At 39.3% G+C, this 17,772-nt stretch overlaps 1 long non-coding RNA gene across 5 annotated transcripts in view; it reads right to left on the bottom strand.

Annotated features, from left to right (window-relative positions):
- LOC309622183 overlaps positions 1 to 14,343 on the bottom strand; it is a 35,381-nt gene extending 21,038 nt beyond the window's left edge. The window contains exon 1 of one of the 5 annotated variants that reach the window (XR_014240585.1): positions 14,105 to 14,343. This is a non-coding gene — a long non-coding RNA (uncharacterized lncRNA). The remainder of the gene's footprint in view (positions 1 to 14,104) is intronic. The other 4 variants (XR_014240586.1, XR_014240587.1, XR_014240588.1 and 1 more) reach the window with 4 other exon arrangements.
- Between the last annotated feature and the right edge of the window lie 3,429 nt (positions 14,344 to 17,772).

The following is a 17,772-nucleotide window of genomic DNA, read 5'->3' as shown; positions in this document are numbered from 1 at the left end:
ACCCAATCGCCATGTTATGTATGGTGTCTAGCCATGGTACTGATGTTCATGATTCCATGAAATGGCATCTTTGCTTTACAAAGTATCAGGGTTATAACAGAGAGAGTGGTGAAGGACTAAGAAACATACTTCAATAGAGCCAGTTAACTTGCTGGACACTATCATCCAGTCAGGAGCCTCAAGTAACATCTCTGCCCAAAAGTTTCAATTCCTAAATAGCAAGGGAATAATACCAAGGCCCAATCACAGAGTAGCAAATACCAGAGGCCTGGGAAAATCCCAAGAGAATAGCTTCAATGGCAGTGATTCTCAAATGTTCAAGGTACACAACAATCACCTGGTGAATGTGTAAGAACAGTTTCTGAGGCCGATCCTCTGAGATTTTAATTCAGCAGGTCAGGCGAGGTCCATGAATTTATAGTTCTAACACGGCTGGCGGAACCAGAGCTGCTGCTCTGAGGAACACACTTTGAGAACCACTGCCCCACCACTATTAAATCAGAGTCGGCAGTCTTCTAAAAGGCAAGGTGACTTGCGTGTTCATTAAAGTTTGAGAATCACTGCTTTAGGAAATGAGGCAACAGGTTTGTTTGGTTTTTTCCTTCTTCCTGTGATATCAGGATAGGGAGATGGTGAAAAGAGATGTTTTCAAAAGAAAGTAAGTGCTTAAATCACACTCTTTGTCATGAAACAAACCTATCTGGCCACCTTGCTCACCTTCCCCAATGAAGCATCACTCACTCCTTCCTTTATCCACCTCTCCATCCTCACTGTACCTTACCTAGGGCTCACGAGGAGACAGAGGTCCCATATGAACTTCAGATCTGCATGTTATAGATTTCCCGGGAAAATCTAGAATTCATATAATTGTTTTTCTAGTCCATAAAAATTGCACTGGCATTAAACAAAGAATCAAGTTTGAATTACATATGTTTAGAAAACTTTTCATGTAAATAACTTCACAAGAAATTCACAGAAAAATATTTTTTTAGACTGATTGGCAACAGGGCCACGACAAGAGCAAGAAATGTCAACAGAGGGGCCTCCTGTGGTCACCCATGTCTCAGAGATGGAGGAAGGAAAGATAGCCTCTTGACTGATTTGCACTGTATGTAATTTTACATTACATGTAATTACGTGGACTAAACCAAGTGTAACACAGAAGACTAAACATGTTATCATTCCATGTGATGAGCCTCTACAAAGAGGAAAAAACAGAAGATGTGAAAAAAAACACTTTTTTTTCTACTTTAATTTTGTACCTATATGAGATGATGAATGGTCACTAAACTTACTGTGATAATCATTTCATGATGTATGCAAGTCAAAGCACTACGCTATATACCTTCAACTTTTACAGTGCTGTATGTCAATTATATCTCAGTAAAACCGGAAGGAAAAAAAAAAGTGGAAGATGTGAATATATCAAGCCTTGGCAATGGGAAAGGCCTAAGTCCACGTGACTAATCACACCTCCTTCTTGCTGATTCATGCTATTGTAGATTCAGCAGCTCCAGCAGCGAAACAGCTTATCTGTTAATAAGCTACAGAAAGAAGAGCCCCAAGTCCCATCACGCACTGCAGAAATGTGAGTTGAACTGGCAAACATCTCCCAATCCACCACAACAACCCCTTGCCTCGCTTACCTGAAACTTTCACACATACCACATCTCCCCAATTATTTCCATAATCAGTGAGCCTATTGCTGATCTAAAACCTGACACATACATGAGTAAATTCCAGGTCTGTTAAGTACCAGGAGCAAAGGAGGACATAGAAAAACACCGCCTTTAGTCTCATTTTCTCTGAGAAATTCAGTGCACTGCAAGACAGCCCTGGACTGAGAACACGGAACCAAGGTTCTAACACCAGTTTTTCTACCAGGTACCTTGAAGCAAGTCACTTGGCCTCTTTCATCTCATTTCTTTCGAAATTAGACTACATTATCATTCAGATACTTCCATATCTAGGAGTCTGTGATTATGCTGAGTATCCATGCTATTAGAAAGCCAAAGAAACAGCTACTCAGAAGCACATGGAAAATAACCATCTTGGATGAGACTTAAGAGCTGCAGTGGCACTAGCTCCACACAAGGCATCCTAATCCCAGGTCAGAACTCGGTACTGCAGGCTGCCCAGAAACTGGGGCATATAATAAGGTTTACTCATATGAGCATCCTTCCTAACTTATTCAACCAGAAGCCTTTCATGAATACCACCCAGATGCTGAACTTAGGATCGCCATCCTTAGGTATCAGGGATTAAAGTATGATCCAAAGAGTTCAAGTTGCCTCCAAAATGTCTGCAACTGCATGGAAGTTGAAGGCCTCACTCACCTCATTCCCACCACATCCTGCAAATCCTTTTCTTAGAAGGAAATCAGAAACTCCCTTTTTTGAAGACAGATGGGTAATTCATGTACAACCATCTATGAGACTGCCTGCATGGGGCCTCCTTGTTTGAAGACTACAGAGATTTTAAATTAAAAGAACCATCTATGTCAACTCTGCCTAGATGATGTGTTCAAAGGGAAGACTCAAAGCAGCAAACTAGAGGGAACTTTTCGTTTACTTATTTCTCAAAAGCCAAATAAACCCTCTAGGAATGGTTATCTGTCATTTCCTTTCTCAGCACCCACTGTTCCTTCTTCTGGCTGCAGTCACAATTTTTATTTGCAAACCATGACTACCGCCCTCAGTGGACCCATGTCTTCTGTCCCAGGGTTCCTTTTCCTCTAAGAATTTTATGATCTGCATGAATCACTTTGCATAGATAACTAAAATTGATCATTAAAATCTGAAATTTAAAAAAAAAAAAAAAAAAAGAGCATGCAACACCCTGTTCTTATTTTGCTTCAAGGATACTCCTACTGAGCTCATGGAGCTGAAAGCTGCAAAAACTTGAAGGATCCTCCTCTCAGGTTGAAAGACTAGGACATGAAGTACCCAAGTATGCCACACAGAGTTCAAGAAAAGGAATACAGCCAGATCTTCCATCTAAGTATCAGGAAGAAATCGGAGGTAGGGAAAAGAATTGGGGTAGCTCAGCAGTAGCCTTTTTCTTAACGTCAGAAGCCTGATTTTTATTCCGAAACAAGACTATAAAACAACATTTCCCAGACATTCTCGCATGGAGGTGTAATCATGTGACTGTGTCTGGGCCAATGACCTGCAAGAACAAGTGTTATGCTGGCTTCCAAAAGGCTCTGGCAAAAGTCCAACTTAATGAAATGAAAATGTCTGATTAGACCTTGACTTGTCCTGACAACTCTGGTCACAGGGAAAGCAGTCTTATTGACTCATCATGTCATTTCGCTCAACTATTAATGCAAGGTGTATCATGAGGAAGAAAGAACTGCTTGCAAATGTACAAAATAAGCAACAAATACCCCTGTCAACAGTATTAAATTATTTATCAATCACACACTACAGGTTATATCACAGTAGTTACAATGATGGAGGCCACTGGGTCCTCACCAACAAAAAGACTGGTTCTTCCACTTTTAGGACAGTTATTTAGAGCAGAGGTCCCCAACCCCCAGGAACCTGGCCGCACAGCAAGAGGTGAGTGGCGGGGAGCGAGCGAAGCTTCATCTGCCGCTTCCCATCACTCACATTACCACCTGAACCATACCCCCAACTCCCCGTCCGTGGAAAAACTGTCTTCCACGAAACTGGTCCCTGGTGCCAAAAAGGTTAGGGACCGCTGATCTAGAGGACTACAGGGCACTCAGCGTTTATCAGGAGTCTGTGCTTTCATACAATCTACTCTTCAGTAAGTCTACGAATCTTTTATCCTTGGCCCTAAACGCCAAAATCAGGGTTGTACTTTATTATAATCAAGGTGTTCAGGAATTTCTGGTGAAAATAAAAGTTTATACTCCTATTAAAAGTGAATAAATGTTTCTGAATCTACCTTTCATCTTTGGTTAATATGTTTCTTACTAAACAAGCCAAATTCATAAAGGAAAAGACAGGTTACCTCATAACACTTTCTTTTCAACTAAAGCAGTAAAGACCCACACTAACACTGCATTTTTTTACTTCCAAATTCTATACATCAGGCTTCTCACAGAAACTTTCACTTCAGCCAGTGGAATACCTTGCAGGAGGCAGGCACTCAAGAAATATTTGTTAAGGTGACTTGAACATAGTAACACATTAGGTGAACATTATAGGAAGTTAGCCTAAGGGCTCTTCACTCAGAAGAAAACAGCTTTTTACCATGTTCTTTACTGCCAAGTGAAAGGATATACATATATAGCCTTGTTCGCTCAAAATGTACCCTCTCCACATCACTGACATCCTGTAAATGGCCATAAATCACAACTGGTCCTTGTCATGAGAAAAACTGTGTGTCAACTTGAGTGTGTCTGCCTTAAAAGACAGGTGCAAGGGTAAAATCAAACATATTTAAGTGCTTGGGAAAGAAACACTGCTCTACAGAAGCAAGGGACTATTAGGGGCAGGAATTATAAACATATACACCTTTTATAGCAATAGACTCCAGACAGGAAATCAGGATGAGACTGGTCTATCCTGGCATTCATTTCATAGAGTTTAGTTTTGTCTGATGAATATTTAAACCCAAAGCACTGCAGTGGTAGTGCCAATATAGGTCATATTTTCAGTTGCATCTCCTTTCTGGACTAGGAGCGCCCCTAACTACTCATAAGCCTTAAAATCCTAATTATTGGGTAGACCAGCGGCAGACTGGAGTGACACGAAATTAAGGTTGACTTTTAAGAAAATAGGCACATGTCTTGTACTGCTCTATTAGATACACTTTGGCAGTTTGCAGAGCCCAAATGAATTACAGAAGAGACACAGGTACTCTTAATACATCACATGCCTTCTAAAAATTCTGGAAGACGTGGGGAGTCCCACATCATTTCTTTGGGACTAGAGACGTTGCCAAGGACTAAAATTGATGATGCATAGAAGGAGAACCCTCCAAAACTAACTCCTCTGCTTTGCTGACCCAAAGGAAGCCAAAGGAAAGAGACTCTCACTCCAAGTAACTCCCTAAACTAACAATGTTTAGAAAAAACAAGTATTTTCAAGATGGTTCAGAGTTGGAGGATAGCAGGCAGAGAGTAGAAACTGACTTGGATTTGATTATGGGGTCACGAGAAAGGATCAGAAATGTTCATTTTTAGTTGTTATTACTGAAGTTTTTATAAAATCCCAAGACATTCACTAGAACTTTACTAATTAAGACACGTAACCCACACACAACTAGACTACAAATACTTCTAATACATGTTTTTGGTTTTTGGTTTTTGAGAAAGAAATCTCAACTACCAAAGGTTCACCAGCTGCAGGACTTCAAAGGCAGTAATAGGAGCAATGGTCTCCAATGACTCAATTTGGAAAGAAAAATCTCTCACACAACCCACCCATTAGACAAGATGACATATACATCTACTTCAGGACACCTTACGTTTTAGATGAATAGCCTTGAATTTACTTCACAGCCAATAGCTTGCCAGAGAAAACTTCGAGTTGGATCCTATTACTTAATACACTAAATCCACAGCTCAAAGTCCATCTCACTGGATAATTGAATATAACTAGCGATGGGAATTAAAACTGAGGATGCCAGCAGCCCTGATTTCACTGTTATTATTTGTACTGTGTGAAATGATTTTCATATTGGCAAGTATGGGATCTCTGAAACTGTGCACTCTTCCTATCTACCATGGTACATACGATTATTTGCCCATGCACGCTCTGAGGGGCAATGTGGTACAATGAAAGGAGCCCTGAGCTTGAGTCAAAACCAGTTCTAGTGCCAGCTCTGCCACTATCTGGCTGAAGACCTTGGACCACACTTTAGGTCCAAGTTTACTCATTAATTTATTTAATAACCATGATTTGATCACAGACCTAAAAGAACACAACATTGCTCAGCTGTAAAAGGGGGGAAACTAGACCTAGTTTATAGACCTGGTGTTAGATTTAAATGAGATAATGGGTGTACTTTGCATTCAAGACACATTGGTGCTAGTCTTCTTCTACCGCAACTAACAGGCACTGTGTTCAGTCTAAAACACCACTGCAGGGAGCACACTGGAAGCCCTCATCACGTTTGTCATCACTGGGTAAAGCCTCTTGCCTCTTAGTCAGTAAAATCCATGAAGGCCAGGATTTTCTTCTTTCTAATACACAGACACATCCTCTGAACCTGCATGTGCCTCAGCACCTAGTAAGCACTTAATAAATAATTGTTGAATGAATAAATTCTCTTTTATTCCTTAAAATAACTCTGGATCAACTAATATTTTTACCATTTTACAGTGAGGAGGCTGAATAATGAGATAAACTGTCTATAAAATCAGGTGATAAGTCCCTTCCAATTCCACAATGCTATCTATAGTTTTTATATTTTCCAATAGTTCATCATTATATCATTCTTCCTAAATAATTGCTACTTACTCACATTTATTGGTTATTGCTTAAATAATAGCAAGAGTCTCAAACTATAAAATCTACTCCTATCTTTAAGGAAAATAAAATATTTGAACTATAAAAAAAACATTTGTTTCTAAGAAAACTTTATTCTCACATCTACACACAAACTATCTAATGAGGTTATTCTTAAGAAACTCTTCCAAGTAATTTTCCCAACCTGAACTTCCATGTACTTTTCCCCAAATAAGAAGCGAAATAAACAATCAGTCAAGAGTGATATTAAAAACATGGGGGCAATCCTGTCCCTAAAACATTTCTTCACCAAAATTTGGATTCTTTCACTTTCAGAGCAGCAAGATCATCTTTTTTACTATCTTTCAGAAGATAACTGTAGCTTCCCTAGTCTGGGGCCCTAAATGAGAAAGACCTGGGTTAGATGCAGCCAATGTCACAGGGTCTCGTGGCTCTGAATCAGTATTTTCACACACTCCCAATCATAAATGCCCCAGAGACCTCCTATCCCCAAAACGGACACTGCTGTATCTCAAGTTCAGGTTTACAGAATGATGGCCTCCTCCAAGGCCTTCCTTAGAAAACGTATTCCCAAATTTGCCATCTCACCTCACGCTTCCTTCTCCAAAAGCAGCCTACTCTTTACCACTTATAAGTCTTCTCCTCTAGAGGGCTGAATGTATATTGGGGCACTCAGCAGATATTACACTCTACTCCATCAAAAGGATCTCATAAATTTGTTTTCATTTAGTAATTAACATTCCTCTAGACTCGCAGAAGTGCTGAGGGCAAAGTCATAACGCTTTTAATGGCAAAATCAAAATGGAAGCCCAGGTCAGACTTCACATCTAATGCTGTTGCTGGCAGACCCAGGCATTTTGAGACCGAGCAAGATGATTTTATCATTAAGGCATCACCACTGCTGTGCAGGGAATTTCTCTTTCATTACACCTCAGCTCCCTCCCACCTCAAAACGCTGCGTAGAGTTCTAACGTACTCTGAAACCACAGCAACTTATGACAGAGCAGCCATCATGATGACCTGTAAGTCATCAAGATACATATCAACCACTGGCTATGTTATTAATACTTGAAGTATCAAATTTGCTAAGGAAGCAAAAAGGAGCTTCATTCTTCCTCAAGGGGAATCAGAAACCAGTACGTTCAAGAGAGGATTTCCATAGGAAAACCGCCCCTGCCTCAGACAGCACCTACCATCAACATGTTTATGGGCAAACACAGTATCAGAAAAACATGCTGTGAGTCTTAGAAACAGCATATGCCTCATTTCATATGGGCTGCTATGGTGCCAGGCATTGTTTTCTGTTTTTGGGGTTTTTTTACTGCATTTCAGAGAAATAACCGTAAAATGAAGGTCTATAACCAGCATATAACACAATAAACAACAGCATCAACTTCTGCACCCTTTTTGTGAATGGTTTCCCTATGCTTTAATTGAAAATGTAAGTTTTAATATGCTTTGCGTTTTCTCTCAAAATACTTTGGGACCAATTCTATTCTAAGACTTCTGTATTTACCATCTCCATCCAAGGTCCAAAGATTACAGAATTTACAAATGAAGGACACCCCCTACACACACACACACACACACACACACACACACACACGCACACACGTCAGTAATAGAGGAGCTATGACAACAAAATTCCTGAATGACAGAAAGAAACACAGAGGACAGTGGCTTGAAACAGCAATGGTGGTCACCACAAGCTTTGTCCTAGAGTTCAGCTCAGGTCTTTCTGAAAGCCTGGACCAAAAATTCACAAAAACAAGAAGCAGTAACACAGTTCACGTAACTTTCCTGAGCTTAAATATATAATAGATCCGGGTAACTGTCCAACCTAGGTTGTATCTTCAGGGAATCTCAAACTCTCATAAAAAACCAAGGTTTCTGGCTCAAGAAAAGGCTTAAAGTTAGAGATGAGCATTGTTAAATCACTGGTTCCTATTCACATTTCAACCCTTGAAATAACGTTTCACTACTTGTCTCAGTCACCAGCGACTCCAGTCTGTCTTGAGAAAGCTCACACGCCTCCCTGGACTCAGCCATCTCCTTCTCACCGACAGGTCAGGTCCAATACAACCAAAGCTTAATTCACTTTAAAGGATATGTGAACTATTATTCAAGGACAGTAGCTGTCTGTTTACAGAAGCTTCATCCACATCAAGGCAGCTGAGTTTGTGAGCTTGATTTTTGTATTCTTCTTTCATTCTGTCAAAATTCAAGTTTACAGATATTTCTACTTTCAGTCTATTCTTTAATACATGTCCCGCTCAGTGTAAGACAGGACTCAGAGTTTCAATGACATAACTGTATATTTTCCCAAGAAAATTGTTTATGTACCTTTCCATAAATGTTTTAACTTTTTCACCTAGAATATAAAATCCTTGAACAAAATGTCTGTCTTCTATAGTTTAGCAAGATACATGCTCAACACAATTTCCAAATCACCTTTAGTACCAATTTTAACCATGAAGAACACTGAAAATTCTACTGTAAATTATCAAATATATGGAAGCAAATATATAAATGAAATTCTTCTGTCATTTACTACAAAGAAGAGAGATACAAACATAGGATAATTTCTCAAATGAGTTTCAACTACTTAATGTGCTACTTTAAAGCATATTCACAAACAATAGAAATAATCAATCTGAAGAACTGGATTCATCTCTATACACAAGGGACATTTTTATACAGTTTCTCGAAGAATTAGCCACACAAGCACAATAGGTACCACAAAGATTAAAAGAAAGTAACTGCATTAAAAATACTTCAGTTTATTAAAAGGAACGGTTCTTATTTTATAGGTATACACATCTATTTTTATAGAAAAGAACACATCTATTTTTATTCTAATTTCCATGACTCACTCCCCACCCATTCACCGAGGAGATAGATAACAGTTGATCCTATTTTTCACCTTTTAATTTATTCTACCTGGAGAAATAAAATTCATCACTGTCCCATGTTATTTTCCCTCCCCTTTGGACATTTATCCACTAAATAAACATCTACTACCCACTGCTGTTAAGCAGTGTGCTGGGTCCTGGGGCTCCATCCCAGTCTCCTCCGCTGGTTTCCCCTATTTGCCCCAATTTCTAAGCGCTGAAGTGTCCCAGGACTCAGCCCTGTCTCATCCTCAAGTCAGTCTACACATGCTCACTTGGTGGTCTCAGCTAGTCTCCTGGTCTAATTAGCATCTATCCTATGCTGACCACCCCCATATTTATATATACTGCAGACCTCTTTCCTGGGCTCCAGTTTCACATATGGACTCACCAACTCATCCTCTGCCAATAGATGTTTTACAGATCTCGAACGTTTAACAGGCCCAACTAACTGCAGATCTTCTCCACCAAACCTCCTTTCAAAGGATGAAGTTGATGACAACTTCGTCCTTCTAGTTAGTTAGGCTGAAATCCTTGAAATCATCCTGACACCTCTTTCTGTCATACCCCACATCCAAGCTATCAACAAACCTCTCTTGGAAGGCTGGCCAAGGAGACACTTTGACGTAAGCTTCTGCCCAATCCTGACGCCTCTGCCTCCCTCCCACTATGTTGTTCCCAAGGGCACATGCTTACAAGTATTCTACACACTAAACCCTGTCTGAGTCTACTTCCCAAATGATCCAAATGCTTCAAGTCTTCACTACAAACATCCATTACAATATTGTGCATAGAATAGCTTATCCCTACTAGAAATAAAACAAAGGATGATTTTAGCTGATCTACGTGTAGAATCATATAGTTATAGATTCAGAGATTAAGGATATTTCTTGTCTTCTTTACAAGGACACTGATTGCCTCATGCTGCCTTACTACTCTTTTTGTTTATCCTTCATGCAGCAATGAAAGGCTTTAAATAAATCTTATCCATTCAAGTCCAACTGGTATTTTTTCTTTCTCTTCCCTGAGGAGCATCTTTTTTCTATACTACCACTTCTCTATTACTTCAGTTATTCACTGCATTTAGCTGTTTATCTTATTTTTTTCAGAAATATTCCTTCATAACAAGGAGGTGCTAAAAACCTCATTTCACAAGTAGGTATGAAAAAGAAATATCTTGAACACCTTTCCTAAAAAGAAATCTAAAGGTAGGTAATTTAGTACATAAGCCTTTAGGAAAGCATTAGAAGAAAGTAAGACAAAGTCAAATATTAACAATTTACTGAACATAAATTCTCATTACACAAAATAGTATCTCTCCTTATAACTTCAAAATATTAATAGGGCCACACAGCAAAATATCAAGTGTCAGATGCAGCTAGACTACAAAATGTTATGTTTTTATTTTAGAAGTATGTTTTTTATTACTGCTGAAACGAGAATTTTAGAAAAAAAACTACCATCAGTTTCTTAACATGTAATTTATTTGTAAAAGTCAACCAAAACAATCTGAATTCAATCATCAGCTCAGGAAGCAGATTCCATGACATTTTTTTCCCCTAAATGCTAAACGACACAGGCAGCGATAAAATATGCAGAGAAAGAACCATGTCACAGAAGATGTGACAATTTTGATAAATGATGATAAACTGTGATGTAGAACAGCCGTTTGTAAGCTGCTGTTTTCAAAAACATGTATTTTAATGATGATTTTTGCCAAATATCATTTTAGAGAGATATTCTGTAATAAAACCATTGACAAACAAAATTGGTACCTTATTATAAATTAGAACAGAAATGTATTTAAGTTTTCAGCAAACTTGTAATTTTGCTTTGAATGAGAATGCATTTTAGATCCAGTCAGTTCCTTACAATGTTAAACACAGTCATCATCTGACCCAGAAATCCCACTCCGAGGTATAAAACAGAAATTAAAACATACTTTCACACAGACCCTTGTACATGAATGTTCATACATGCAACATTATTCATAAAAGACAAGAAGTGCAAACAACCCAAATGTCCATCAAGTGACATATAATATCAATAGAACAGAATATTATTCAGCAATAAGAAGGAATAAAGTACTGATACATGCTACAATACGGATGAACCTTGAACATATTCTATTAAGGAAGCCAGTCACAAGAGGCTACATATCATTATGTTTATATGAAATATAAATTCTATTTATATGAAATGCCCAGGATAGGCAAATCCATAGAAATAAGATGTAGATAAGTGGTTGCCTAGGGTTGAGAGTGTAGAGGGACTGGAGAATAATTGCTAATGGATATAGGGTTGCTTTCTGGGGTAATGAAATGTTCTAGAATTGTGCACGGTGATGGCTGCACAACTCTCTGGCTATACACAACCTCTGAATTGTACACTTTAAGTGGGTGAACTGTATGTGAACTACATCGCAAAAAAGCTATTTAAAATGCCAGTTAAAAAGGCCAGTCAGGGGCTTTCCTGGTGGCGCAGTGGTATAGAATCCACTTGCCAATGCAGGGGACACGGGTTCGAGCCCTGGTCCAGGAAGATCTCACATGCTGCGGAGCAACTAAGCCCACGAGCCACAACTACTGAGCCCAAGTGCCACAACTACTGAAGCCCGCGCGCCTAGAGCCCACGCACCGCAATGAAGAGTAGTCCCCGCTCGCCGCAACTAGAGAAAGCCCACACACGGCAACAAAGACCCAACGCAGCCAAAAATAAATAAATAAATAAATCAATTTACTTTTTAACAAAAGGGCCGGTCATGTTGTAGCTGTTTATAACTTGTATAGACTTTTCAAAGTCTAAATCCCTAATTATCAAAATATGTTTCTTACTGTCCACAAACCTCATTTCATTTCCTTACATAAAACCATCTGCCTATTCCACTATAAATACTACACGTAGTGAAAGAAAGTGCTTCTAAAATTAAATTATGTTTTCAAAACAGATTTCTCCTTAATATATTTAATTTTAATGATTCGCATGTGAATTATCCACACTTTCCATTAACTATGGTTAAATTTTCAATCTCAGATAAGTATCCCCCAATACAAAAGCACATTAACAGGCCATTCCTCTCCCAACACAAGCTGTGTGGACTAAATTTTTAACGTATTAGCTTGAATTTTAAAAAGCAAAATTAAGGAGGCAGATCTGTAAGAAAAGCAAGCATATGAAGTCTCAGAATTTTAGAATGGAAAATATTTTCAAGACTGATCCTCTTCAGGACTACTGAAACTTTAATATCTAAGAACTAACCCCAGGAATTTTGTGATATTCTCATATCACCTTACTTTTTAAATTTTTATTGGAGTATAGTTGATGTACAATGCTGTGTTACTTTCTGCTATACATACCTTACTATTTTGCCTTATTATTTATATTTACATTAAGTTGATTCCTTTCCTTTTTTTTTTTAACTTAGCAATGTATGACACAACATCAGTGAACTTATGGGTTTGGTATGCTATCTGTACTAGTCTAACAAACATTACAATAAATAAAATTTTAAATGGTGATGTGTCTATCACTTAAAAACATCTTGCACATGATCAGTACTACATATACCACACTTTGGGAAATACTGATCTAGTTTTATCTTCTAATTTTATGGGTGAGAAAGTTGAACTTCCTGGTGACTCTCAAAAGTCTGTGCACATCAGAACCTCCTGGAGGGTTTGTGTTAAAATAGAGAGTGCTGGGCCCTTCCCCAAGAGCGTAGGTCTGGGGGAAGGTCTGAGAATTTACGTTTCTAACAAATATCTAAGTGGTACTAATGCTGCTGGCCCAGGGACCGCCCTTCAAAAACCACTGACCAAAACCTACTAACCCCAAATTAGTCAGACCAGAATTTAAACTAGAACCCAATCTTCTCTTAGATGCTCTTATAATTATATGCTCTATCAAACATGTTTAATGTTGCTGAATTTTATTCACCTTTCACTTAATTTTACTCTTTTCAATAAAGGTGACTATTAAATGCTAAAGATCAGGTTTATACATTTTTAAGACTTCAGAGTTGTTATAAAATAGTGATTAATAAAAATTTAAGGAAAAGAACATTACAATCACCTTTGAGGACCCTGAATCCCTTTTCTTGGTCACATACCCTCCGTTAGTCCTTTGAGATAAACATTATCTTCAAGTTTGTGTCTTATCATTCACTTGCTTTTCTTGTTAATTTTCTCATAGCTGTAGCTCTAAATAATATACTGTTTAGGTTGTATGTTCTGAGCTTTATACTATATCTTTTTATGCTATTTGCTTTTTTATTCAATATGATGTTTTTGAGATGTAGCCCTCGGTTTTTATCAGTAATTCATTGCTTTCATGGCGGGACAGTATTTCATCTACAAGAAAACAGCACTAAAACTGTTGACTTTTTTTTTCATTTTGAAAAAATCAGAGGTAAAAAAGAAGTTGCAAAAATAGTACAGAGAAGTCCTATGTATGCTTCATCCAGTTTCCTCCAATGGTTACATCTTACCTAACTATATTACAGTATCAAAACCAGCAAACTGGTTTTGGGACAATGCTTGTGTATAGTTTCATGCCATTTTATTATATATGCAACTCTCAATTTTTAAGTTCTTTTTTTTTTTTTTTTTCTCGCGGGCCGCCCAGGCCGCGAGACCAAGAGCCGCGGGGGCCGGGCCGGCGCGCCGCCCCCGCCCCGCCTCAGGCCGCCCGCGCTTGGGCCGCCGCCCGGCGACGCGAGGCCAGTCCCACCCCGCCCCCACCCCCGCCGCCGGCCCGGGGGTCGCTCACCTTCCGCGTTGCCCCAGACCACCATGCCCGGGCACAGCCGCCTCCTCCGGCCTCGCTGGCCCCGCCGCCGCCACACGGTGCCCTCGCCTGCGGCGGGGAGAAGGGCCGGGAAGGAGTCGCACCGCCGCGCCGCGGTCCACGCTCGCCCCACGCTCGCAGCGGCCGCACTGAGCGCGCCCAATGGCTGCTCTGTCCCTCCCCCTCCGACGGGCGCGCGCGCCGCGGCTCCGCCCCGCCCCTCCCCCTGCAGCGGCCGGCACGCTCCCAGGCTCCTCCCCGCCCTTCCCCACCCGCGGCGGTTCCGGCCCCGGCTCGCACTCCGCCCCGCGCTGCGCAAGTGCCCGCCTCGCGCCTAGCCTCAGGCGACCCTGAACCACCTGCGCGGCGCCCCTCCCAGGCCCGCCCTCGGAGGTCAGCTCCTCCGCTGCACGTGACCGTCTCGCTCGCGGGGGCGGAGAGGAGCGCGGCGCCGGCCCGCCTTCCGCATCCCGAGACCTGCGCGCCTCTCGCTGGGGTTGATGCGCTGTTCTCCTCTCTGCGAGTCCCCGCCCCGCGCTGCACTCCCCAGTCCGGGAGGACACTAGTTCAGGGACTGACCATGCTTAATCAAGATCATTCTATTGATATTAATGAATATCTGAGTTACTTCCTTTATTCCCCCCCCCCCCCGCCAATTAAAGACAATGCTCCTACCTATTAGAAAAATGAAAATCCAAACACTGACAGCCCCAAATACTTGCAAGAATGTGAAGTAATAGGAACGCTCATTCATTGCTGGTGGGAATGCAAAATAGTACAGCCATTCTGGAAGAGAGTTTGGCAGTGTCTTACAAAACTAAACATACTCTTACTATACGATCCAGCAATCGGACTCCTTGGTATTTACACAAAGGAGTTGAAAACTTGTGTCCACATCAAAAACCTGGACACAGATGTTTCATAGCAGCTTTATTCATAATTGCCAAAACTTGGAAGCCACCAAGATGCCCTTCGGTAGATGAATGGGTAAACAAACTGGTGCATCCAGATAATGGAATATTATTCAGCACTAAAAAGAAATAAGCCATCAACCCATGAAAAGATATGCAAGAACTTTAAATGCTTATTACTAAGTGAAAGAAGCCAATCTGAAAGGCTACATACATACTCTTTGATTCCAACTAAGTGATACCATAATGGTGGATAATGTCATTAGTCAAAACCCATAGAACATACAACACCAAGCGTGAATCCTAATGTAAACTATGGACTTTGGGTGCTAATGAAGTGTAAATGTAGATTCATCAATTGTAACAAATATACTTCTCTGCTGAGTAGTTGATAATGGTGGAGGCTATACCTATGTGGGAACAGGGGGTACATGGGAAATCCCTGTACCTTTCACTCAATGTTGTTGTGAACATAAAACTGCTCTAAAAAAATAAAGTCTACAAACTTTAAGCTATAAGATGAATAAGTTCTGAGGTTCTAATGTATAGCATGGTGACTAGTTGATAACACTGCAATGTATAACTATAATTTGCTAAGAGAACTTAAAGGTTGACCCCCAAAACATATACATATATATTTATATATTCCCCTTTACCATAAATGTACGGCTGTGCTCCTGGCTTCTCTAATCTCTTCCAATCATCTATTTTTATTTCTGCTCAGTACCATGCTGTCTTAATTGGCAGAGTTTTATAATAGCGAGTCTTAATATCTAGTAGGTCAAAAATCCCCAATTCACTCTTCCATTTGCTGCTAAGAATCAGCTCGCATGTTCTATGTGGGGGAGGGAGGTGAGGGAAATTCATTTTAGCTTCATAAAACCTCTAAAACAATTTGGGGAGAATCACATCTTCTGTGGATTGAAATTTTCTATTGAAATAAGATTTATTTCTCCATTCCTTTAGTTTTTCTTAAGTGTCTTTGTTCTATAATTTTCTCCATATAGTTGTTGCCTATTCTTGCTAGAGTTATTCCTAGGTACTTTATAATTGTGATAATATTATAAATGGTATCTCATTGCCTTTTCTAAATAGTTGTAGCAGAGTACAGAAATGCAATTGATTTTGTATATTGATTTTGTTTGCAGTATACTTGCTAACCACTTTTATTCATTCGAATACTTCATCTGTAGATTCTTTTGGTTTTTCTACAGGGACAAGATATCCTCAATGACTAGTGATAGCAGTTTCTTCTTCTCCAATGCTAAGAATTCTTCTTTTTCTTCCTGTGTAAGACTTCCTATATAATGCTGCAAAGAAGGATTATCTTATCTTGTTGGTGAAAGGCGTCTTATCTTGTTTCCAATATTTAAAAAGAATGTTTTCAGTGTTTCACCATTAAATATCACATCTGCTGAATACTTATACCTTCTAATGATAGTCTGTTCATTTTGTATCATGAATAGATACTGAATGTTATGGAATGCATTTTCTACATCTCCTGAGATTAAATTTTTTTTTAAATCAAGAATTCAGTGGGGGACAGATGGATTGAGAGTTTGGGGTTAGCAGACGCAAACTATTATATATAGGATGGATAAACAACAAGGTCCTACTATACAGCACAGGGAACTAAATTCAATATCCTGTGATAAACCATAATGGAAAAGTATAAGAAAGAATGCATATATATGTAACTGAGTCTCTTTGCTGTACAGCAGAAATTAACATTGTAAATCAACTGTACTTCAATAAAAAACTTACTCTGCATCCATAATGTGTCACACTGTTCTAGACAGTAGAGGTAAAGCAGTGACCAAACAGATGAAAACACTTGCCCTCAGGGAGTTCACCTTGTATTAAAGGAGAACAAACACAATGAATAAATAAAATGCATAGTTTGTTACATATTGATCAACACAAAAGGCAAAAATGAAGTAGAGAGGGGAACAGGTAGTGTGGGGAAGGAGGTCTGCAACTTCAAATGCAGTGGTAGGAATGGGTGTCATTGACAAAATGACACCTGGCAAGAGCCTGCAAGCAGAAACAAGAGCATAGCTTGTATGCAGTAAGCACTGCAAGGCAATATGAAGTTCTGTTACAAATTCTGTGAAGGAAAAGTGAATTTCTGAGTAGGTTCACTGGAAAATATAAATGTTAACATACTATTTTAGTTGCTAATTCCCTATCACAAGCAATGAAGCTTAAAAATCTTACATCAACTATTAAGTAAATTAAAAAAACAGCTGAAACCATTATAACCACCAGTAGTACCAAAGTAGCATTCTTATTAAAAGTATGAAAATAACCATTTCAACATAGAATACAGAAAGATAACAAAAGTTATTCTGTTCTTCAAAGTAAATTATTATAAAATTTCAACTTGGGTCACAGAAGCCTATCAAAAAAATAAGTATGGGAAAAGCATAAATGGAAAAAAGAAATATTCACAAGTACAAGACCTAAAACTCATTGTAAGTACTCCCCATAAGTTATCTGACCCAATCCAGGGCTAACACTCTAAAGAAACATGAAAACAAAAAGACAATCACTCAGAGACCAGATGACAGAAAGAGGAAAGGAATCGTTTCAAAGATGTGTTACAGAAAGTTCAAGTACAAAATTTTCAAATGAATATTGAGAATGCAAAAGGAAAAAAGACCCAGCAAGTCTAACTAGCAATGAAATAAATAAGCAAAGACAAAAAGAGAAGTACATCTAAACACACAAAGACTGACC

This window comes from Balaenoptera borealis (assembly GCF_965194805.1).
Source record: "Balaenoptera borealis genome assembly, contig: HAP1_SCAFFOLD_1747, whole genome shotgun sequence".
NCBI lineage: Eukaryota > Metazoa > Chordata > Mammalia > Artiodactyla > Balaenopteridae > Balaenoptera > Balaenoptera borealis.
The sequence above is the reverse complement of the archived record's forward strand: the minus strand, read 5'-3'. Positions and strand labels throughout refer to the sequence as shown.